Below are 24,219 nucleotides of genomic sequence, written 5' to 3' on the forward strand. Positions count from 1 at the left end.
CTGGGATTAAAGGTGTGCGCCACCACCGCCCAGCTCATCTCTATATTCTCGTGGATTAAAAAAAGTGCATACATTTCCCCTAATTTCTAAACAAATGTACCACACAACGTGCTGTTATCCACATCTTTAGGACTGAACCACAGAGATATGCATGAGACAGGAAACTGTCTCAAGCCTTTATGAGCTCTATGGGAAGCCATTAAAGGAACAGACCACTGTTTCCTTACCACCCTCTCACACCCAGCTATGTGCAGTCTCTACGATCACAGCCTCGGCGGAGGTTACGCTCAGGTGGGAGGTGCATTTGCCCAGGCAGACCAGCTGCATGGAAAGGATGCACATCTTCAACTTAGAAAAATATTTCCAGATTACCCTCCAGAGAGGCTTGAAGCACATGAGCCACTCACTGCCAGCCCTATGTAGGTTACGGCTCCATACATTTATCCGTAATGGAATGAAGGCCAACTCTCCGCCAACGGGAGAGCAGAAAGTTGTGTCTCTGTATCTTAACTGCTTCTTCTTATAAGATTTAAAAAAAAAAGTTCTAGTGTTTTAATTATATAGACCGAGCAGGTTGTATTTATGTACATAACAACAACTAATGAAAAAGGAGAATGAGAATTTGAAAAGGAGTAAGAAAGAGTATAGGGGACGATTTGGATGGAGGAAAGAGAGGGGAGAAATGATGTAATTATGTGATAATCTCAAAAAAATTTTAATTAGTTTCTCAGGGATACTAAGATGGCTCAGTAAAGCGCTTGCCAAGCAAGTGTGAGGAAAGCAAGTGTGAGGATCTGAGTTCGAATCCTACACACTGTCACAGATGCCAGCCAGGCATGGAGGCCATTTGCAACCTCAGAAGTAAAGCCAGGAGAGCAGCACGGCACATTGGTCAGTTAGAATAGACACGCCAGTGAGCTCTGGGTTCACTGTATAAGGGGAGGGTGGTTGAAGAATACAACCCACACACACACACACACACACACACACACACACACGAACACACAATACCACACATATGTATACATGAGAAAAATAGTCTGGTGAGATGCCTCAGCAAGTAACACACTCGCCACACAAGCCTAATGGTCTGAGGTCATCACAGGTTCGTCACATACAGGTGGGAAGAGAACAGACTCCACACATACACCACACATACAACAAATAAACATACCACACATACAACAATAGCAAATCAAATAGGCATGTCTTTTCAAGGAAATTCATACCATACTCTGCCACCTTCTTCCTCTAGATCCCCCTACACCCAGTAGCCATACTGAGTGGATGAGACTTCTGGGAAAGCGCCTTCTCTCCCACTTCCATTTACAAAAGTGCCTCGGAATCAGATGGGCAGGCATGTCAGGTGGTTATGCAACCCTGTTGTCTCCTCCCCTCCCTCTGGACCCCAGGGCAGTCTCCAGAGCTCCATGACAGCATCACCAGTATCCTCGTCTAAGCTCCCTGGAGATCAAGGCTGTTTCCTGAAGCATCCTCCACTGTGTCCAGGATCCTCACTCCAGTGTGAGATGGCAGACTGGTGAAAAGAATGAGTTCATAACTGTATACATATTCTTTTTTAAAATATTTGTTTTATTGTGTATACATGCCACATGTGTGTGTGTATATATATACATGCCACATGTGTACACATGTTTGTGGGTGGATGAGAAAGCCAAGGGGGTGTCAGATCCCTGGAGCTGGAGTTAACAGGCATTTGTGAACTATGTGACATGGGTGCTGGGTACTGATCTCAGATCCTCTGGAAGAACAATAAATGCCCTGAACTACTGAGCCATCTCTCCATCCCTCATGAATATGTGTTCTCACATGTCCCAAACAACACTACAAATCTAGTGATGAGAAAAGTCAGATGGAGCTCTAGGGACCCATGGTCCTGACAAATCTTACCTGAGTCACTGTCCTCACATTGGCTGGGACTTAAATGACTAAAAGGTGTAACTGAGATCAAAATATCTCCTAAACCACTGTACTAAGGCACAGTAATTCTACAAAAAGATCACCAACTTCTTTACTAAAGCAAGGTCTTGAAACTTAACAAGACATGGTTAAACCATGGCTAGGCTGGCTGAAAAGAAACTGGACAGGCATTAACAATCACCCTCGCTGAGCCACAGAAACACTCTGTGCTACTGGAGGATATGTACGCCAGCCCAGCCACCAGTCGACCCTGTTTAGAGGAACATACTTGAACCTGTGGCTAACAACTCTATCACTAGGTATGTACTTGTATAGTCACCAAAGCAAGGTCCAGGAATACTCACAGCCACACGAATCAGCAGTGGCACCCCAGGGGGAAACCCTACACTTGTCAGTCGTAGAATGGGCACACTGTCATAGCAGCAGACAACAGAATTCTAACAGCATGCAGACTGAACAAATGGCAATGGCATACCGAAACACACACGGAGACACACACCAAAACACACAGAAAGAGACATACCGAGGCACAGAGTGAGCCCACAGCGCATCCAGTTTACATCCCTGGTGCAAGACCAAGCAAGGCTGACCAGAGAGTGGAGCTTCTGAAATGTTAATCATGTTCTGCTTCTCAATCTGGAAAACTGGTCACAGAGATGCATCCAGCTTGTGAAAGCTCAACGAGCCAGATAGCAGGTTTTTCATACTTTTCTGCATGGATGTTCCAGTCAATGAAAATTTTACCTAAATAACGGGAACTAGGCTAACTCTCTAGCAAAGAGAATATGTTCTCTTTGAAATGACTTTCATGAATAGATGTTTTTAAAATGCTGTGGTGACTGTCACCCACCTGCAAAAATGAATTGACTTATACTACTATGACCAAGAGACTACCATTGTCAAGAGATGTCACACAAAGTGACTTTTTTCTAACTTTTGAAAAACAGCAAGAGTCACAAATGGCACTCAATTTTTTTATTAAGAAACAAGATGACCAGCCAGGCAGTTGTGACACATACCTTTAATCCCAGCACTTGGGAGGCAGAGGCTGATAGATCTCTGTGAGTTCGAGGCCAGCCTGGTTGGACTACAGCGAAAGTTCCAGGAAAGCCAAGACAACACAGGAAACCCTGTCTTGAAATACCAAAAAGAAAAAAGAAAAAGAAAAAAGAAACAAAAGAAACAAAGAAACAAAATGACCAAAGGAGATGGGCTACTAAGTAATGGTGGTAGAAAAAAGATGAGAAGAAAATACCAGCCTTAAAATGTTACTAAACTAGCTTTCACTCTTTAGAAACATCTTTTGTTGAACTACCAAGAAAAAACAACTATTTTTTTCCACTGCAGATATATGCCTCCACACCTAGCTTTCCCCAATATTATTTTAAAGCGCCATGCAACAGAGAAAGAAAGAATGTGCCCGAGGCAGTGATAATCATTGGCAAGCGCAGGTGTCTGAACAGAGGGAAGCTAAGGGAAATGAAACACAAATCCTTCCACCTCATTAGGGTTCTAAAAATAGTCTCAAAATATAAAGGCATGGGAGCCGCATAAATGAATGAGAAATTTAATCAAAGGGGGTTTTGTGAATCTTGACCACAGCCCAGACACAATTATTTTGAAGATTAAAAAAGGAAAAAAACAAAAAACAAAACAAGAAGACATGATGCTATGAACCAGGCCAGCAGGGCTTAAAATAAGCAGAGAATTGGGACAACACAAAATCAATACAATGGTAGTGAGGACAGAATTTTTTTTTTAAGATTGTTCATACTTAGCTAGGAAATATAGAAATAATGGGCGCTCTGAGGCCATGAACAGACCCAAAGGCTTATCTCTTCTAACTAGGTGTTAATTCTTTCTGAATTGGATTCCCACAGGACTCAGGAGGGGAGAAATGAACAAAACTCGAGCATCCTGGCAACCACCAGGAGGAGGTAGCCCTCCACTTCCTACTGTACTAGAAGACAGTAAGCCTTGGACTCCTCCTTCCAACTCCCATTGGTCAACGGACCGACTCCTTCCAACACCCATTGGTCAATGGACCAAACTGGCTCTGTGTGGAGGCATCCCCAAGTGGGTGTCACCCCAGAAAGAAGATGTAGCTATAGCTTTAGTTACAGTCCTTGGTATCACCTTGTCTCTGTCACTAAGAGGCAGTGACATTTGCAGAAAGAAGAAACAACAAGGAAAACCAAAATATTTAAACTGCCAAACTGTACAGTGTTATGAAATCCTGAACTGAGAATTCTTGGTTCCTGTACGTTCCTAACCTAGTGATCTACACTAAACACGTTATGGAAGGAAAGACTTGAAGTTACATTCCTTCTGTCAATAGCAAGTATCTGTCACAACCACAAATGACCTGCAAACACTCCATTCTGATACTTCTGCCTCAGTCTTTCCTTAGTTCTATAGGACACACATGACCCTTGCCTGGCAAGTAACCTCCGTGATAATCCTGGTCCCAACAATTTGGATTAGACCCATGACCCAGGCAACAAATCAACAGACGACCAACACCGACGGATGCGACCGTTGCTCCCGTGTGCTAAGAGGCACTTAAGAGGGCAAAGCCTGCCCGAGACAAACCCAGATGAAAACAGACAGTCTGTGGCAGCAAACGGGACAGCAGAGCTCGGGCTCTGAAGCCAATCTTACCCTGCATGGTTTCTCTGTACAGCCCTGGCCTTCCTGGAACTCACTCTGTCGACTCAGAGATCTGCCTGCCTCTGCTTCCTGAGTGCTACAACTGAGAATTTCTTAGCAACATAAACCAAACACTTTTTTTTTATTGTTCTGACACTAAATGGATGTCTGTCATTTGCAAACAAATGGCCTCAGACATTATTGCTTCCTCGTTCTTTCAAAACTTTTAAAGGATTAGTTTTTCAGCCAGATAGCCCACACCTGATTATAAATATAAATAAAATAAAAATATAAATAAAATAAATAGAATCTTCTGAAATGAAGAAAATCAATATCAAATGGGCCTGCCTTGTGTTAGCCTCTGAATCTGAGGAGCTTCCGGGTGGCTATATTATTTCCTCACTAAAAAAAAAAAAGTTGGGGGCTGGAGAGATGGTTCAGAGGTTAAGAACAGGGACTGCTCTCCCAGAGGATCAGGGTTCAATTCCTAGCACCCACGTGGTAGCACACAACCATCTTTGATCCAAGGTCCAAGGGATCTGAAGCCTTCTCCTGGCCTCTGCCAGGCACTTAAAGGCAAAACACACATACACATGAAATTTAATTTAAATTTAAAACAGGAAAGTGTCCCGGGTATAATGGTTATTTATGCCTGATCCTAATACCAAGCTGCTTCAGGTCTGAGAACACTGAATGTGCATCTGCTCAATTCAGCGCTGGTGGCTCTCTGAGGTTCGCTGGATGAAGTCAGAAGGGTTTGCTGTGCGCATTTACATCTCTCCTGAAGTCACCCTCTTTGGTGGAAAGGAGATGCGCTCAAAAGAATACGCTAGAATCCAAAACATTTCTTTGGCCCACCTGCCCAGGGAAGCCAGGCCAGTCATGTAGGCAAGCCTGCTCCATGTGCTTCAGTATCGCAACGTGTTCACATTATAAAATCCTGTTCAGGCCAGACAGCACACATCTATCTCAGCTGCCTCCACAGAGAACGCACCAGCAGCTCTTTCTCTGCCAACCCTGCCCTGGGCACATGCAGGGGAATTCACATCTGAATATCTCACACAACAACCTGGAAGAGACGGTGCTTGGCTGAACCTGGTCCTCAGTGGGGACATCGGCTCATACTCAGTTGTAGGAGGGGTCAAAGATAAAGTCCTAGCTACATGAGAATGGTCTTAGCTAAACTGCCTCTTCTTTGAGAGGTCCACTTTTCTCTTTAACATGGGATGGGGGCAAACAGATCAGTGGTTGTCACGGTGGGTCATGATCCAGGTGGCAGGTGGTAAAGCAGACTTGATGAACCAGGACCAACTTTACAGCCAGATGACACAGAGTGCACAAGGTGAACCTGGAGCACCTTGTAGTGCCAGGAAATACACCAGTAAGGAAGATCACATGATGAGGTCACATGATGGACTTATGTCAAAGGCAGTGGGAGCCAGGTGATGAGGTTCCTCATGGCTGAAATCGGGACAACGGACAGACAGTACACCCACCCTGTACTCCCAGACTAGAACCTCAAGTAGAAAATAAACACCTGTGTGTTCACAGGGATGTATAATAAGTAAGTATTAAGTAGTGGAATGAATGAATGGTAAATAAATAAATAGGAAGAAGGGAGAGAGAAATCTTTCACACAGTCATGACTCTTAGCTAGATCCTCTATCCTTTAGGAGGTAAAACACGACTCCACTTCTTCAGGATGCAACAGGAACACAAGCTCTGTTCATGGCATCACATGCCCTCCTCAGGGCATCATGGAAAGCCACTTCTTCCTCAGATGCGAAAGCATCATCAAATCCCAGTAGCAGCCACTCTATAAAACACATCGCCACGCCCCTCTCAACGCTTGAAAGTCGGGCTTTGGGAGTGGTTCCATCATAAAAATAGCCCCTTCCAAATGGATCTTTAAAGGATTTCCAAGAGTAGATTCTCTGGAATCTACCACTGTGTGAGGGGTCGGTAAGAAGCCACACCGGATGTCAGCACCTGGATCCTGGCTATCCCCTCCTCCCAAATTGTACAAGGATAAACTTCTCCTCTTTGTAAATAAGTTGATCTCTGTGTGCTCCACACACACATTTGCCTGCTCTTTTGCCAAGGTCAGGGGTCAATAGCAGATGCCTTCCTCAATTATTCTCCATGTTATTTTTGAGATAGCGTATCTCACTGAGCATGGAGCTCATGGATTCTGCTGGGCTGGATGGCCAGTGAAACCCTGGGATCTAATTCTCAGAAGCTCCGGGAATACAGGCACGAATCACTCCATACAATTTTTACATGAGTATCTAGGGTCCAAATACAGGTCCTCGTGTTTAAACAGCAAGCACTTTTGTAACTGAACCACTCCTGGTCTAGAATCATATCTAAGCACTGGCTGGCCTTCCAGAGGATCCAGGTTCAATTCCCAATACCCACATGGAGACTTAACACCCTCCCATAGGGTTCAATGCCCTCTTCCTGACCTTTGAAGGCATCCATTACACACATGGTGCAAAGACATATGTGCAGACAAACACCCATACAGACAAGATAAATTTTTTAATTCATAATTAATTAATTAACCTAAGGTTTTCAGTTCGAGCATCACAACACACACAAAGACACCTGAGAAACTGTCTCAGCCAAAAGGATAATTTAGCATAATAGGAAAAGCTGGTTGGGACTCTAGGACAGCAGAAGGACGTTCAGAATTACTATGCCAGCACCAGCTCGATGGTTTGATAAATGGATCATATAACATTAAGATGTTACTACTAAGGAAAACTTGGTTAGGGCAGACAAGGGCTTTCCGTGCTCTCTCCACAACTTTTCTATTGCTCCTAACCCTTCTAAAGTTAGAAGCAATCTTTGTCTGCGCGTGTTGGCAGAGTGTGAATAAGGCACACAAACATGAGTATGGTCTCCATGCTTATGGCGAAAGTTTGAGTTCTACGTCTTATGAGGCTGAAGGGCTGTGACTGCACAGCTCAACCCAGCATAGACACTCACCCCCAGGGGGAGTCGTTCATCTACTCTCCAGGCCCTTTTCCTCACAGCCCTTCAATAAAGTTAGTTCACATCCTGTCTCAGGGTTATCTTATTGTTCTGAGTAGCAGTGTGTTTTATTGGCATGACAGAACACTATCAGCAAAAGCAGGGGTTAATTCAGCAAACAGCTCAGCATCACAGTCTATTATCCAAGGAAGTCAGGGAAGAAACTCCAAGCAGAAACCTGGAAGGAGGCAGGAACGGACACAGAGGCCATGGAGGATGCTGCTTACTGGCTTGCTCCATGGCTTGCTCAGCCTGCTTTCTTATAGACCCAGAACCATTAGTCCAGGGGTGCTGTTTGCTCAGTGGGCTGGGACCACGCAAATCAATCACTAATCAGGAAAATGCTCCCCACAGACCCATCTTGTGGGGGCCATTTCCTCCTCAAATGAAGCTATTTGTTCTGGAATGTTTCTAGCCTGTGTCAGGTTGACATAAAAGTAGCCAGCACAATGCTGTTTGTCAGCTTTCCATTAATGTGAAGGAGGAGAAATGAGAAAAGCCACTGAGAAGGCAGAGGAGTTTCCACAGTCACTTAGCACATGTGACTTCAAGCCAGTGGCAGCACAACATAGCGTGATAGTGGACGTGTGTGGCACAGGAAGCCTGTTCACCTTGTGGTAGCCAGAAAGCAAAAGAGACAAGCAGCAGCCCTGCAGGATGAAATATTTCAATCTGGGAGGAAACTGCTACACAAGACTCGGCGCCTTCCTCCAGCTCTCACATTCTTTCTGTCCCATCTTCTTCAATGATCCCTGAGCCTTGGAGGGGATGACTATAGACATCCATCCACCTATGACTAAGAAACAGGCTACCACATCATAGTAACAGCCACTTGATCTCAGGAGCTCCCCAGTGGTTATGAGAGAGGCTGATAATGGGCGTAAACACAAGTTTAGAAGGCAATTTGACAGGCACATCACATCCATCAAAAAAAAAAAAAATGCAGAAGTTGCTTCCCCAGAGGAACCTTTGACCTCCCTAGCCATAGGTTTTGTTCTGGCTCCCAGTACTAGGCTTGAATCTGGTTTTGTGCAGCTGGCCTTAGATCCAATCAGAAGGATGTTGGTCTGACCCACAACAGCCAAGCCACTATTGCACAAGCAGGCACATGCAATCTTGTGTGTTGGTATTTTTAGTACACAAAGTTCATACCCAAGCAGGAATGTTGTTGACAGTTCACCTGCAGCTGGCACAGCCCCCTCTGGCACTATGAATACCAGTCAGCAGGACGCAAGTTTCCAGTTCAGACCCAGCTTAATTTCTCCAAGCAAGGATGTGCAGTGTCTTCAGCAATAGGGTCTGGCATCCAACCAGGAGTTGAAAGGAGTGAGGTCTAATACAACAGGGACAGGTTCCATCCATTTGTATCACTTGCTTCCTCCAAAGATCAAGGTCAGGTACAAAGCATAGTGTAATGGCTACTCCTGGTTGCCAATTTGACTATATCTGGAATGAACTACAGTACAGGATTGGAAGGGCTCACCTGTGATCCAGATCTTGAGGCTGAAGACACAAGTTCCTGACCTGGATCTTGATATGGAGATCTTGAGTGGTAGTGGCCATGAAAAGCTTAAGCCCAGGCAAGGTAGTACACACCTTTAATATCAGGAGACTAAGGCAAGGAGATCTCTGAGTTCAAGGTCAGCCTGGGACCAGGCAAGTCCCAGATCCAGGCGTGGTGGGTGGTACACACCTTTAATCTGGGCCACACCTTCTGCTGGAGGCCTACATAACAACTTTGGAAGAAGGAAGATTCATTCTTTTACTGCTTGCAGTTACTTGCCAGCACATCTGTAGGAACCTACTTCTACCGAAGACCAGCTGAAACAACTAGCCTTGTGGGACTGAGCAACTACTAGATTCCTGGACTTCCCATTCACAGCTGACCATTGTTGGGTTAGCTGGACTACAGACTGTAAGTCATCACAATAGATTCCCCGAATACAGAGAGACATTTCATAAGTTCTACGACTCTAGAGAACCCTGACTAATACACATAGATAGGAGGTGCTAACTTAATTTGTTCTCTGTAATCCTTGGCGATTCTCTCTGAACTATTATGTTTACATGACCTGAAGCCTGTTCGGGGAGCCTCCCTACATTTCTCCACACCTGATCAACTCAGTGGATTTGACTTAGTCTGCTCAGACATACTCAAGGCCAAAGGTAAATGTGGCCCTGCTTTCCTGCTGCACCTCTGGCTCAGTAGGTCAGAGTGTCCCTGGGTTGGCACATGCCTCTGGCCTCCCCATTCACCATCCCTGGCTGTTGGGGCAGTTCTAGCTGGGCTAACAGTCTACACCCCTAGCATTATCTTTTGCTGGAGGAAAGTGTCCCCTCCTTGGTCTGGGGGATTACCCACTCCTGGGACAGGCTTGCTGTGCTTCATCTGTATTCTGTCAAGGATGTCTTCTCCTTAGGCAGATGCTCCTTAGCACACAATGCCTTTCTATCAGATTTTTCCTTAGCAACCCTAGTTCAACATAAATCCTGCCACATACTTTACCTTTTAATGATCTCCTCTGGGTGGCTCTTACTTTGAAGACACTCCTCACATGCTGTTCTAAGTCACTGACATTTGCCAAAGCCTTTCCTGCTTTATAAAGATCTTGTTCCACCAAAGGACTCAGCCATTAAAGCTTGATACTAGCCTTGAGATCCCTTCTGAATCAACCTTTGTTTAACTCCTCTGTAAACAGAGTTCTGTCTGGCCCAGTGAGCTAGGGTTCAAATACAGCCAACACCTGACCCTCCTCAATGGCCCTCCAGCTCCGGATATTTATGGGGGCTTCCAAATGCTCCTAATGGCTTTGATAAGCCAGTCTATCGGGGATTGCTCTTTTTCATACTATCTCGGGTTATACAGCCTTTGCCTTAAGGAGAGGATGGGACGTTCCATTACTTAGTTTTTCTGCCTCCACAGCAGTTAGACTGATCCCACCAGCTCCTGTGTCCCTCAGCCTCAAAGGTCAGGCTCTTTCACTTCTTGTTGAAAAGTCTTCCCTAATGCTAGCAATTCAAGTGCTAACAATTTCCTGATACAACATTAATGGTAGATTACAGATTTTTCCTCTCTTTTTCTACTAAAGGTTGGATTTATCTTTTAGTGCTTTTACCACCTCTCCTTCCTGTTTATCTAATTTAGTTGCTAAATCAGGAGCTAACAGAGAATACTGGCTACATCTCTCTTTCTTGTTGCAACTACACCTTTACACAACAAGCTCCTGCCTGGCCGCCATCTTGGCCTCAGGTACATTTCTAACTAAGCACAACACTGGCCAGGCAGCCTCCTCGGCTGCACTAACCTTAAAGACTGTAACATTTCCTCTACCTTTTTTAACTGTTTTCAGGGTGTCTCCACATTCACACAGGGAACTCCATTCATCTAGCTGGCATGCCATTTATACCACACAGATGAAGGCTGCTATTCTGAGACTGCCTCCCACAGACACTCCTAATCCTGATGGCTCGGCCTTACTTGTATGCCTCACTACCTACTGCAAGAACCATATAACCACTCTTATAGCGCAAAGGCACAAGAACACCCACCATCCAGGAAATGACAACTGTATTGGAATTTCCTCCAGGGAAGCTCCATCTCGGGCGTCACAACCTCAGTTACAGGCCTTGCTATTCTTATCCAGGACCATGCACTTGCTCTTCCCTAACTCATCTCTGGTTCTATCAGGTCCCTGTCCAGACACCAACTATGGTTCCTGCCCCACTAAACGTGAAAGTCAGATTTGAGAACTGTTGTTGGAAACGCACGCATTTACTCATCCCTGGCAGGGATCCCATACAAGACCATCATAGTCCAACTTGGTGAACCAATGGATTTTATTGGGGCTACTTAAAGGAATATGAGTGAGAGGTTACTTACAGGAGCAGAAACGACTCAAAGACAGCTGCATCACCAAGGCCCAGCCCAGCATGGGTGACAGCTCACATAGCTGCGAACCTGGAACTTATTGCACAGTCAGATTGCAAAGTGTCCAAGTGACTCTTAGAGGCAGCCTGGCTTCTGTTTCTTCTAGGCAACTGGTCTGATCTCCCCTTCTTCTAGGCAGCTGGTCTGCTCTCAAATTCTTTGTAGCTTTTCTCCTCTGAAAATCTTTGTAGATCACCATCACTTCCTCTGGGCGGGACTCTCAACTTTAATTGCTTACTCTGGTAGAGAGGGGCATGGTGGATCTGGTCAGTTTCAGGGACTTCCTGAAACTAGTTTGAGTTGTTTACCTTTCTGCTTCAGGAGCTTCCCAGCAGGATGGAATGTCTCAACCTCAAGGAAGCTGTTACACAACAGATCCACACAATCAATCTTTGAAACTGGTGTTACAATGTTGCTGGGTCTTAGAAGCAGTATATCAGAGAAACTTAGCTCTGTTTCCTAGTCACATGATCCCCTCCTCTAAGCTGGGTCTTTTGCCCAGCTGGCAGTCGCCAAGCTGTTTCCTATGGCTCTTTCACATGTATCAACAGTTGGCTAAGGAGGAGCAGTGCTCAATACCCTTGAGGACATAGGCAGGGCCATGACTTGTAAACCACAGTGCAGGCTACACAGCCACTGCAAGTCCCAGAACCTCACCTCCTAGAGCTTGGATAGCCTAGGACACTCTGGCAGTGAAGGAGAGTCTCAGCATCTGTTGCAACTCCACATCGCATTTCACAGAGGAAATCCAAACTCTATCCTATGAGCAAAAGTGTCCACCTACATCTGATCTGCATTGTGACAGGAGCTGGACAGATGCCAGAGAAGCAAAGAGGCTTCTGAGTCCTAACCAAGGTCTAAGGCATGCAGAACTCAAAGGAACAAACCAGTCCTAATGCTCTTCAGGCCCTGAGACTAAAGACTAGAAGAACAGGAATTTCCAGCCATGAGCAGACTACCTTCGGGAAGTCCATACATGCCGTCCTTTTTCTTAATCCTGTTTAGGCCACCACCTTTTCCTCTCTGACTCCTTATTATTGGTATGATCCCTAAGTAATACATGTACAAGGTTAAGATCACTCTGAGTATAGAGCCCTAAGGAACCCACAGTTTGTGCTACTTGCATATGCATGCTTGTAAGATGAGAGACTCACTCATACCAACCCCCTTCTCCTAAGGACAGAGGCGGTCTCTGTGAAACCTACCAGATACAATGTATAAACAATGCACATACATTTATCAACAAATCACCATTCATCAAACTTTGCTTATTCCCATGTAGAATGGTCTAGAGATAGAGCATCCCTTTCATAAACTACTCTCAGGTAAAAACACAAATATACTGCCACACAGGCCAATAAAGCTTCCATCAAACACCAAGTGACTGGGCTGAGTGTGGTAGCACACAATTTTAACCCCCAGCACTCAGAAGGCAAGGGCAGGTGGAGCTCAGTGATTCCAGGGCTAGCCTGGTCAGTTCCAGGCCAGTCCAGGCTACATAGTCTCAAACAAAACAAGGCAACACCAAGAGTCCAGATGTGTAAAAGCCATCTCAGTACCCTTTGTTTCATAGACCACTGCATCATCTAGCTCCCCTTTTATTGTGATTTTTCTGCCTCTTAGTCTCTCTTTTCCACTATAAGCAGTCCTCCAGGAATGTGCTGTCTACCCTTTGCCAGTCTTATTGGGGGAACACACAATCCCATGTTCAAACCATCTGTCGGGGCTCCAGCTGGCTGAGAATTGAACAGCCGTGCACACCCTGGAATTCCTATCAAATCCCACCTCCCAGCTACAAAAGATAACTTGCTTTCCACTGTGGGCCACAGCTATCTTCACCTGAAATGTCTTTCTCTCTCCTTTCTTCCCCATTTTCTGAAATCGCACCCTGCTCTGGGGCCCTGTTCTATCAGCACGTAGTCCAGCAGATTGATCCTGTTTAGAATTAGCCTCCTCCGCTCAAGAGTATACTGGAAACATAATTCCATCTAAACGTTGGTTGTCAGAGCTAAATGTGGCGATGTCCTGTCAGTAAATACAGAGGGCAGCGATTCCTTTTTAGTCGCTACTCCGTAAGACACATGACTATCATTGCGCTGTGTGGTCCTACCCATGTGGCTGGTTTTCCTTGTCCTACCTGACTTTTGGCTTACTGTCCCCAAGGAACAGCATGCATCCTGCTGTCCCTCCTGGGACCTGCCTGAGAGAGACTGGGACCTCCTAGGAACCTCCTCAGCTGTCATAATACCCACTGAACTGCTGACCCAGATAGGGTCACAAGCTTTTCTTCTTTCCCAAGTTGCTACTGAACATTCCATGCTGATAACAGGGCCGGCTAGGCACGTCACAACCAGAAGCACCCTCTCCCCTAAGAGCTTCTGTCTCTGCTCTCCCAGACAGGAACACTGCATCATAGATAACCTACTCATGGAAATGAAACTCTGCAGTGACTCTCTGACTACTTTGGATTCTTTCTTAAAAATAAGTAACACATTTACTTGTAACCAATTCAAAAAACACAATTCCAACTTCATCATTAATCTTCCTGTTTCCTGCTACCCCTTCCTGGGGGAATTTAGCATTAGCAACCTCTTGTGTATCCTTCGAGATATTTTACATTTGTATATATACAAAGAGAAAAAGTGAATGTTTACCAAGTAGCTCTCTGGGAAAGCATCCTGACTAGACCTGCTTGTTGATTTCCATGTTGTGCCTACTCCCACCAGGAATGATTCATGCCGCACCACAGGTCATCAGCAAGGACCTGGGAAAGACACACATGCCCTGGAGGAGGCTGACTGGACCACAAGCCTTGTGGATGTGCACATGTGCAAATATAGGCATCCATATAGATCCACAGAGATATATGAAATATACTATATAGAGATGTATTTTTACACAATAGATAGTATATAATCCTTTTGTTGATAGTCACTGCATACCACACATCTATGTATTCTACATGTTACTTGTATCTTAAATGATAAGGCTTACATATTTATAAGTCTGATAAAATTCCTAGAATTGTAACTGCTGATTCAGGCAATGAATATATTTGTAATTTTGATAAATTATAGGTGCTAGATTAGCTTAAACTTCCATCCAGTATTTGAGCCCTCATTTCCTCATTCCTTTCCTAGTACTACCATTGCCGTGATGTGTGCCAATCTGGCATGTGAAAACTAGCACCTTATTAAGGTTTTGTGAAAGTGATTAAAGTTTCAGCATTTTTAAGAGTCACTGCTGGGGGCTAGAGAAATGGCTCAGCGATTAAGAGCACTGACTGCTCTTCCAGAGGTCCTGAGTTCAATTCCCAGCAACCACATGGTGGCTCACAACCATCCGTAATGGGATTCGATGCCCTCTTCTAGAGTGTCTTAAGACAGCTTCAGTGTACTCACATAACATTAAATAAAACTTAAAGAAAAAGGTCACTTCTGTACAGCTTTCTGAACTGTACACTCATATTCTTAACTCCAGAGTACCTAGCCTTTCTCTTATGGATTTGTCTTTATATGCTGATAAAAGTACATCTGTGTAGCACACGATGGTACTCTTTCCTAAAGCTTTTGCTGTCCTTTGAAATGACTACAAAGATTTGGTCTTGCAAAAAATTATATGCACAAAAGCTTCTGGGTTTGTATCGTATCTAGGAAGGATTTCCTATCTCCATTAACTACTGGAGTGGGGTTCTCATTTTTCTAGCTGTTTTGATGTTAAGTTTTTGCTCCATCTGGAACTTATTTTAGTGGAAGATAGAACACAGATTCCAATTACATTATCTCCCCCATAGAACCATCTTTGCCGTTCTCTCAACTCCCACCACCAAGCCCTGGTCCTAGGAACTATCATACTAATTTTAAAAATATCTTGGTAGCAGGGCAGTAGTGGCAGGCACTTTTAATCCCTGCACTGGGGAGGCAGAGGCAAGTGGATCTCTGTGAGTTCGAGGCCAGCCTGGTCTCCAGAGTGAGGTCCAGGACAACCAAAAGCCACACAAACCCTGTATCTGAAAAAGAAAAAAAAAGTTGATAACATCTCTTTACTCTTCTCCAATTGTGGCCACTGTATATCTCTGTTCCCAGCCTCTGACCTCTACTAACCCCAAATGCTTTTCAGTGACACACAGTTTAACACAGTCACCAGCTGCCATCGTTGTCTGTTCTTTGTGTTCATCAGCACCCTGAATGGCTGCATGGATCCTTCTCTAGAGACTCCCAAGCCCCAAAGGAAGCAAAGCTGGGATGTCCACCCACATAAGAAACTAGCGGAAAACTGATCTGAACCTGTGAGAACAAAATCCACATCAGGCAGTCACGCTCTCAAATACCTATGATGTTCATCTTCACTGTCAACTTGGCTGGAGTTGGAGTCCCCTAGGAGACACACCTCTGGCTGTGTCTGTGAGGGCATTTCCAGAGAGGTTTGGCTGAGGAGGAAAAGACCATCCCTAAATGTAGGCAACACCATCTCACCAGCTGGGGTACAGGACTAAATAAAAAGCAGACCACAAGCGAGCACAATCATCCATCTCTCTCTGCCTCCTGACTGTGGACACAACAGGACCAGCATGCTCCTGCCGCCATGCCTTCCCCACCGTGATGGACTGCATCCCTTAAATCACCAACCAAATAAACCTCTCCTACTTTAGCTTGCTTCTGGTCAGGCATTTTGTCACCGCCATAAGAAAACAAATCCATACCCCTAAATCATCCTGGTCCCTGACAAATGAGCTACACTTGAAAGACAGCCAGTAACTTAAGCTCCTTTGAGGGCCACACCAGTCAACTCTGGTTGTTAGACCTTGTTCAGCTTCAGTTACAGAAGTAACAGAAACTCAACTTTAGACTCAATCCCAATTAGTAAATAAACAAATCTGTGTGTAGCATCAGAGAAATTCAAACCCTTCTCCCCAAGTCCACGTGGCCTCCTGCAACCTGAAAGGTACAAAAGGACAGGACTTGACATGTCTCCTTCTCCTGGGAGGATTCCAGTCAGTCTCTCTTCTCTTCCTCATTCAGATCTTTGCAGCCCGAATTGTGACCCACAGGAAAATAGAACTTTGCTCCCCAGGGTCCCAATTAAAATCCAGACTCTTTCCCTTTGAGCCACATATCACCATGGTAACTAATGAATTCTCTGTTTAATGTCTGCATCCTCTTCTAGCCTGTAAAGTCCTGAAGGTAGAGTCTACTGCTAATTCCCCATCCAGCATGGTGCCTGAGACTTGGAATGGGATCCACAAATGCTTTCAAAACAAATGAACATGAAATCTTACTTCACGCATTCATTCTAGTGAGGTGTTCACTAGAATTTATCAATATTGGTGAAATTAAAATCACACTGATTATTTAGTATTTGCCTCTAAGCATTGCAGCTCATTGCCCAATACTTATGACTCAGAGAGAGAAGTTTGTTTTAGAAGACTTAAACTTTAATTAAGTGTCTAATGAATATTAGAATATCTGACAGCAGCACAGAACACAGGATTGGAAATCTTTACTTCACTGTGCTTTAACACACAAGTGGGAAAATGTTCTGGTAAGGAGAGCCTTTAGCCAACATAACATCGCAAAAAACAATTTCAGAACTTTAACCAACAAGAGTGAAAATTAAAAAAATAAAAAGATAAAAAACTACAGAGACTTAAGAGTCTGTGATCCTCTCCTGGCCCTTCCTTAGGAACCACAGCGACTGGACTTGAAGCTCATGATTTTCCCATTCCCACGAAGTGGATGAGTCCTTTAGGGGAATTCATCTCGCCCACACCTCCCCCAAGACCTGAACGTATTAGCTCCACTATCATTCTCTGAGTAAACAGACATCTAGACAGAGATAAGAGTTTTCATCTAAGTAAATTTTGTAGGAAAGCAACCAACTTCTTGGCTTTAAATCTCCACATTATCATTTAGCATTATAATCTATGCATGCTCAATAGAGGCCATTAGAAAGCAGGTCCAGGGGAAAAAAACAACTCTGGAGTATAAATAACATAGTCAAAAACTATAAAATCATCCATCACTTTCCTATATTCTTCTAAAATGAAGAAAATATTTCATAAACTTCAAAAGAATCCAATAAACAGACAAAGAAGCAATTCTGGCCTCCCAGGCTGCTAATCCAAGCACTGTAAAAAAATTTTTCACATTTTCACATGGGTGTGGAAGGCCACACTTGAAGGCCAAAGCACCTTGAAATGAACCCAATATGAAGGATTTTTTACGAAAATATTTCACTGTATGTTTTTAAAAATGTCAGATGTCCTTAGATGTTTTAAAACATACTAATATGAAATGTTCAAACACATATACACACAAAAATGAGTAGCAGCCAGCCATGATGGCACACACCATTAGTCCCAGAACTTAAGAGGCAGAGGCAGGCAGATCTCTGCGTGTTCAAGGCCAGCCTGGTCTATAAGATGAGTTCCAGGACAGCCAGGACTATACAAAGAAACTTCATCTTGAAAAAACAAAAATCAAACAAACAATCAAAAAAACAAAAAACATGAGTACCAGCACTGTCCAACAGACTATAGTATGATCCCTATATATAATTTTAACTTAAGTCATCAAGTAAAAAAGATAAAAGAAAATGAGATTATCGTTGAATCTGTGCCTTCATATGCCTGGAATATTGCCGGGCAGTGGTGGCACACGCCTTTAATCCCAGCACTTGGGAGGCAGAGGCAGGCAGATTTCTGAGTTCAAGGCCAGCCTGGTCTACAGAGTGAGTTCCAGGACAGCCAGGACTGCACAGAGAAACCCTGTCTCGAAAAACCAAAAAAAAAAAAACCTTCAACATGTAATTAATAAAAATGTTTTTGAGACATCTTTACATTCTTTCATATTCAGTCTTCAGAATTCAGTATGCATTTTACACAGACATTACATCTTGGTAAAGAATAGTCAAATTCAAGTGTCCAGCAGCCACACACAACCAATGGCTGCTCAGTAGACAGTGCAGACACAAAGAACATCCCAAAAGCACGGCATCCACTTCAGTGGCCACCACGCATTCGCTGACCTTGTCCTCTCTACACTGTCATGTCTCCTTGATTAGCAGCTCTTTTTTAACTGCTGGTGTTTCTGAGTTGGTGCCTAATAATCAAGCTGGATTTGTAAGCTCGGTGACAGAGTATATATAGGCTAGCATCTCACAGGTCCTAAGACAGGTCCCCAGCACCACAGGAAACCAAGATGCTTTGAGGACCCCAATATGACAGATTCACTACAATACTTTATCAATCAGCTGCTTCCTAAGGATCTACCTCCTGTCACACAGTGTGGGGTCAAGATGTGAAGGGCACTGCCACTCAATCAAGGGCATGAGTGAGCAGAACTCGGGAAAGTTTACAAAAATCTGCCAGCTCCTCCAACTGGCAAATGGGTAATAAAACATGGTATACAATATGGTGGGGAACTCACAGAAATCTGCCTACATCTGCCTCCTGAGTACTGGGGTTAAAGGCATTATGCCTAGTTAAATATGGTATAATTAAAAATAGTATAAAAATAATGAAGTAATGACTCCTATCATCCCAGGAATGAACCTTGAAAACAAAATCCTGGATGAAAGAAATCTGACACAAAAAGTCTCAGAGTCTATGTCTGCCTTTTCAGAACAAGTGATTGCATACAGACACAAATAGAGGTAATAACGTGTCCTAAAATTAATTATGGTGACAGTCGCACAACATGATACTAGGAGTTATTACATTGTATACCTTCAAAGGATGAATTACATGATACATGAGTTATAGTTGTATGACACATGTTGTCTCAGGGTTTCTATGGCTGTGAAGAGACACGATGACCACAGCAGCTCTTATAAAGGAAAACATTTCAATGGAGCTGGCCAACAGTACAGAGGTTTAGTCCATTATCATCATGGCAGGAAGCATGGCAGCATACAGGCAGGCATGATATTGGAGAAGGAGCCAAGAATTCTACATCTGGATTGGCAGGCAGGCAGGAAGAAAAAGAGACACTGGGCCTGGCTTGAACTTCTGAACCTCCAAAGCCCACCCTCCTCCCAGTGATACGCTTCTTCAAATAAGGGCACACATCCAAATAGTGCCACTCCCAATGAGTCTATGAGAGCCATTTTCATTCAAACCACCACATATGAATTATGGCTCCAACGCTGTTGTTTTAAAAAGTAGTGGCCAAATCCGCTACACACACAAGGTGTTTATACTACATTATCCAGATGTAATACAAAATGACAAATACAAACGTAATACGATGTAACACAAAACTGTTTACAAAACCACAACAATAAACTCCAGTGACCAATTCAGTCCAAGCCACTTGATCCAGCTATAAGATTGAACCGGGGATGGACCTGATTCAGAGAGGCCACGGAAATCGTATTAAACTTCAAAATATTCATTGAAAAATAAAAATCCACAGACAGAATGAATTCCAAAGTGTCTGTTATATATATATATATATATATATATATATATATATATATATATATATATATGTGTGTGTGTGTGTGTGTGTATATGGAGAGGGAGAGAGAATGTATGAGAGAGCAAGTGTAGTGTATACATGAATGAATATGGATGTCAGAAGATAACCTGAGATGTCATCCCTTGGGTACTGGCCTCTCCTTTCTAGACAGGTCTTCTCACATGGCCTGCCAGCAAAGATCCAATTGTCCCCACCTCCCTAGTGCTAGGATCAGCAGCCACAGCACCAGGTTTCTGGGAATCAAACTAAGGTTCTCGTGGTTGCAAGGCAAGCACTTAGTCAGACAAGCCATCTCACACCCCCTGTAATAGGCTCATAATAAGAGTAACATTAGCACAGATAAGAAATGTTGTGATAAATATTTAATCTCAATCAGGGGTTTCTACCCCCGCCTTGGATCATTCAGTTCCCAGATAAAAGACACAAAACTTTTATATTTATAAAAAAAAACCCTTAAATGCATTAGAGCTGAGCAGATAGCTACTCTCTAAGCTATGAGTATCTATTTCCCTAATCATAAGCCCAAATTAAAACTTGCCATGTTCCATCTGGGCCACACTTAACTCCAACTGGCCGGCCCTCATGGCTATGTTTTCATGATTAATCTACCCCATCGCATCTTCTCCTCTCTCCACCTTCTACTCTCTCTCCTCATGGTCCTCCTCAGACCCCAAGCCAGAGAACCAAACCCACCTAACTCTCTTCAGCCCAGCTATTGGATCTTTATTTAACCAATACGTTTAAATTATGAAGCAAAATCACATATCATTATTTGATGTACATGTGGATTCTCTCCTCCCTGAAGCAACCAGGGCCAGTAGTTAGCATTGCAATACATAGCAACGGGCCAAACCTCAACAAACTAGAAAACAGTGCACACCACACACATGGTGTTTATTCCACAGCTTTGTTATATATAAGAGTTTACAATTCCCTCTGTGGCTTAAAAGGGCTCAGGATAAGTGCTTCCCGTGGATTTCGCTAGATGCTCTGTTGCTTCAGCATACACTTATAAAGGTATGCATTAAAGTATTATGGATCAAACACTAGAAAGCGGAGCTGGGCAGGATGGCTCATGCCCACAATCCCAGCACTTAGCAAGAAGAGGCAAAAGAGAAAGTTCAGCCTGGAGTCACATAACAATACCCTGTATTTAAAAAACAAAACAAACACAAACACAAAACTAGAAAACAAAGTGACACATTCCAACTGCTTTTTTTTAACACAGTGTAACCAAATATAGTTGTCTAATTTTTTTTAATTGAGTCTTTTCTATCAAAGGACACCAGATGCTTAGGTCAAGAACAGAAACAACCCACTCGCCTTGCCTTCAAGACATTTAAAATCTAGGAGAGGGGGTGGGGGTTGAAGAGATGAGTTAAAATCCCCAGAACCTACACCAAATTCAGCACTAGGAGAGACAAATACGTACACACATGTGTATCTGCATGAGCATGCACAAATGCTCTACACATACATACACATACATACACACACACATACACACACATACACACACATACACATACATACACACACATACACATACATACACACACATACACATACATACACACACATACACACACATACACATACATACACACACATACACACACATACACATACACAAACATACACACACATACACACACATACACACACATACACTTACACAGCAGCAGCAGCATCTTCATAATGTCCATAAAAGAAAGGAGTGACACATTTAAATATAAAGAGTGGGCCAGAAAGCAAGGGGATAACAGGACCAGGAGACATAAAGGCACAGAGGGAAAAGAAAGGAATCAACGGCATCCTCAGCGGTCAGAACTGGGTGTTCATTCCCACTTTTAAGAAAATGTTTTGACAAGACCAGTCACAGTGCACGCTTTGATCCCAGCACTCGCAGACAGAGGCAGGTGGAACACCGAGTCTGAAGGCATGCTGATCTACACAGAGAGTTCCAGGCCAGCCAGGAATACACAGTAGTCTTGTTTTTGTCTTTGCTTTTAAGTGCTCTGAGAGTTCGGGTTCACAGAGATTATGCTTTCAGAAGCAGTTTCTGAGCTCAGCTTGAAAGACTTTCATTCTTGTGCTTGGTTGGCCCAGGAAGTGGCACTATTAGGAGGTGTGGCCTTGTTGGGGTAGGTGTGGCCTTGTTGGAGGAAGTGTGCCACTGTGGGGGTGGGCTTTCAGACCCTCTTCCTAGCCACATGGGTGACAGCCTGCTCCTGGTGTCTTCCTTTGAATGGAGATGTGGAACTCTCAGCTCCTTCTCCAGCACCATGCCTGCCTAGAAACTGCCATGCTTCCTGCTATGACTGTAATGGACTGAACCTCTGAACCTGTAAGCCAGTCCCAACTAAATGTTGTCCTTAAAAGAGATGCCTTGGTCATGATGTCTGTTCACAGCAATGGAAACCTTGACGAAGACAGCTCTTACAGAGAGTAAGGCAGTGGGAGAGCACAGAAGGCAACAGGCACGTGTGGGCAAACACCAGACGTTCTGGTGACAAGGTTCAGGTTACCAGCACACAGGCCAGGAACGCTAGAGTGGAAGCCAAGGCTGAGCCTCTGATCCCAAATCCCGAGCTGGGCTAAGGAGTCTACACTAACTGGGTAGTGAAAGGGATTTGGGTTTGACTCTCCGCTCCAACATTTACTAACAGCAAACAGAACTGAGCCTTTCCTCCACTTACCTTGTCACTGAGAGACAACTCAGTGGCTCTGATGTGGCTTGTAAAATAGAAAGAGGTGATGCACGGGTGGCCAACATCCACGACAGGACTCTCCATATCTAAGTCCAGAGTCCAACTAAAACTAATATTGTTAGTAACTCTAAAAGCCACCCAAGAGTGTTTCCTAATGCAATACTGACAGTTCTTAAACAGTCTGCCTTATTACACACGCTAGACAAGAGAAAGAAAGGGGAACCCACTTGTAGACAATGTTAGGGCAGAGTGATATCCCTGAACTAAGGCACTGTGGAGGCTACAAAAGACCAAGAAAGATCCTGAGACAAGGGCGGGTGGAGGGAAGCAGGAATGTGGTCTGAACAGCTGTAACTGAGAAGGCAAAACAGAAGTTTCTAGAGAAGGCCAGAAAGTGGATGAATAAGTGGATTTAGGCAGAACTGGAGTTAGCAGGAAACTGTATGGCTCTCAATTATGCATGGCAAGCGCTTTCAGCTTAACAGCTCCCACCAGTCCCTGATGTCTCTCTCACACCCCCCTCACTTCCAGGGCATTCAAATCCAGCCCTCGCTGGAGCTCTTGAAATGGAAATGTCAATTAAGGAAAGGTAGCCCTGCCAAGAAGTACATTATAAAACAAATGATGGGTTACCCAGACCCTCTCGCAGGAAGAACTGTATTATCCCAAAACTGTCTGGAAGCTGAAGGAAGAGGGGTGCCTGCGGCCCTCCTCCTCCCTCTTTGCCACTAGCCCTTTAGGAGGCAACCATACCAATCCTATCTCTTTCCAAATCTCTCCACACCCCTCAGTTTCATGCAAGGGTGGAAAGAGCTAAATGCTTTTACTTTACTGAAAAGTCACTTCAGAGCCTTCTGGGGCGAGTGGCTTCTGCATCTGAGAGGAACAACTCATCTTTCCAGCCCTTTCTGAAAGGGATGGGGGTGGTCCACAGTGGGAGCTCTTTTACCACAGTGGGGAAAAGCAGCCTGATTCCTTTCTGGATCCAAATGAAAGCGGGGATATCCTTTCCTCCCTATTAAAAGCCCCTGATGGACCAGGCCCGCATGTACTCAGCCACAGAAACCAATGGCAGTGAGACCCTGGACCACTCACAAAGTGTAGTCTCAGAGAGCATCAGCACTGGGCTCCATCACTGGGTTAACACTGATTAAACAGCAGGAGAAGAGACATCAGAGTCTGAGGGAAGGTGCTAAGGGTTTAGAGTCAGAGAGATAACGAAGAGCTAGGGGAATTGCTACTGACCCCAGGCAAATTCCTGAACCCTGCTGCAGTCTCCTCCGGTGACTGAGCCTATCAAGATGGTGAAGATTATGACATAATTCGTCCTGTGCAGTCTGGTATTATCTGGCCTACAATGGGGAGTCATTACTGAAAATGGATCTCAGGAATAAAACAGCGACTCTTAGCTGGACAACATATCCACTGCCTGCAAAAGTGGAAACCATATTTTCGTCTCTTAGAAGTAATCCAA

The 24,219-nt window shown here is 44.2% G+C and overlaps 1 protein-coding gene across 7 annotated transcripts in view; it reads right to left on the reverse strand.

Annotated features, from left to right (window-relative positions):
* The window catches only part of Osbpl3 (oxysterol binding protein like 3), a 166,777-nt gene that overhangs the window by 140,420 nt on the left and 2,138 nt on the right, over nucleotides 1-24,219 (reverse strand). The window lies entirely within an intron of this gene.

This window comes from Mus caroli, chromosome 6 (assembly GCF_900094665.2).
Source record: "Mus caroli chromosome 6, CAROLI_EIJ_v1.1, whole genome shotgun sequence".
Classification (NCBI taxonomy): Eukaryota; Metazoa; Chordata; class Mammalia; order Rodentia; family Muridae; genus Mus; species Mus caroli.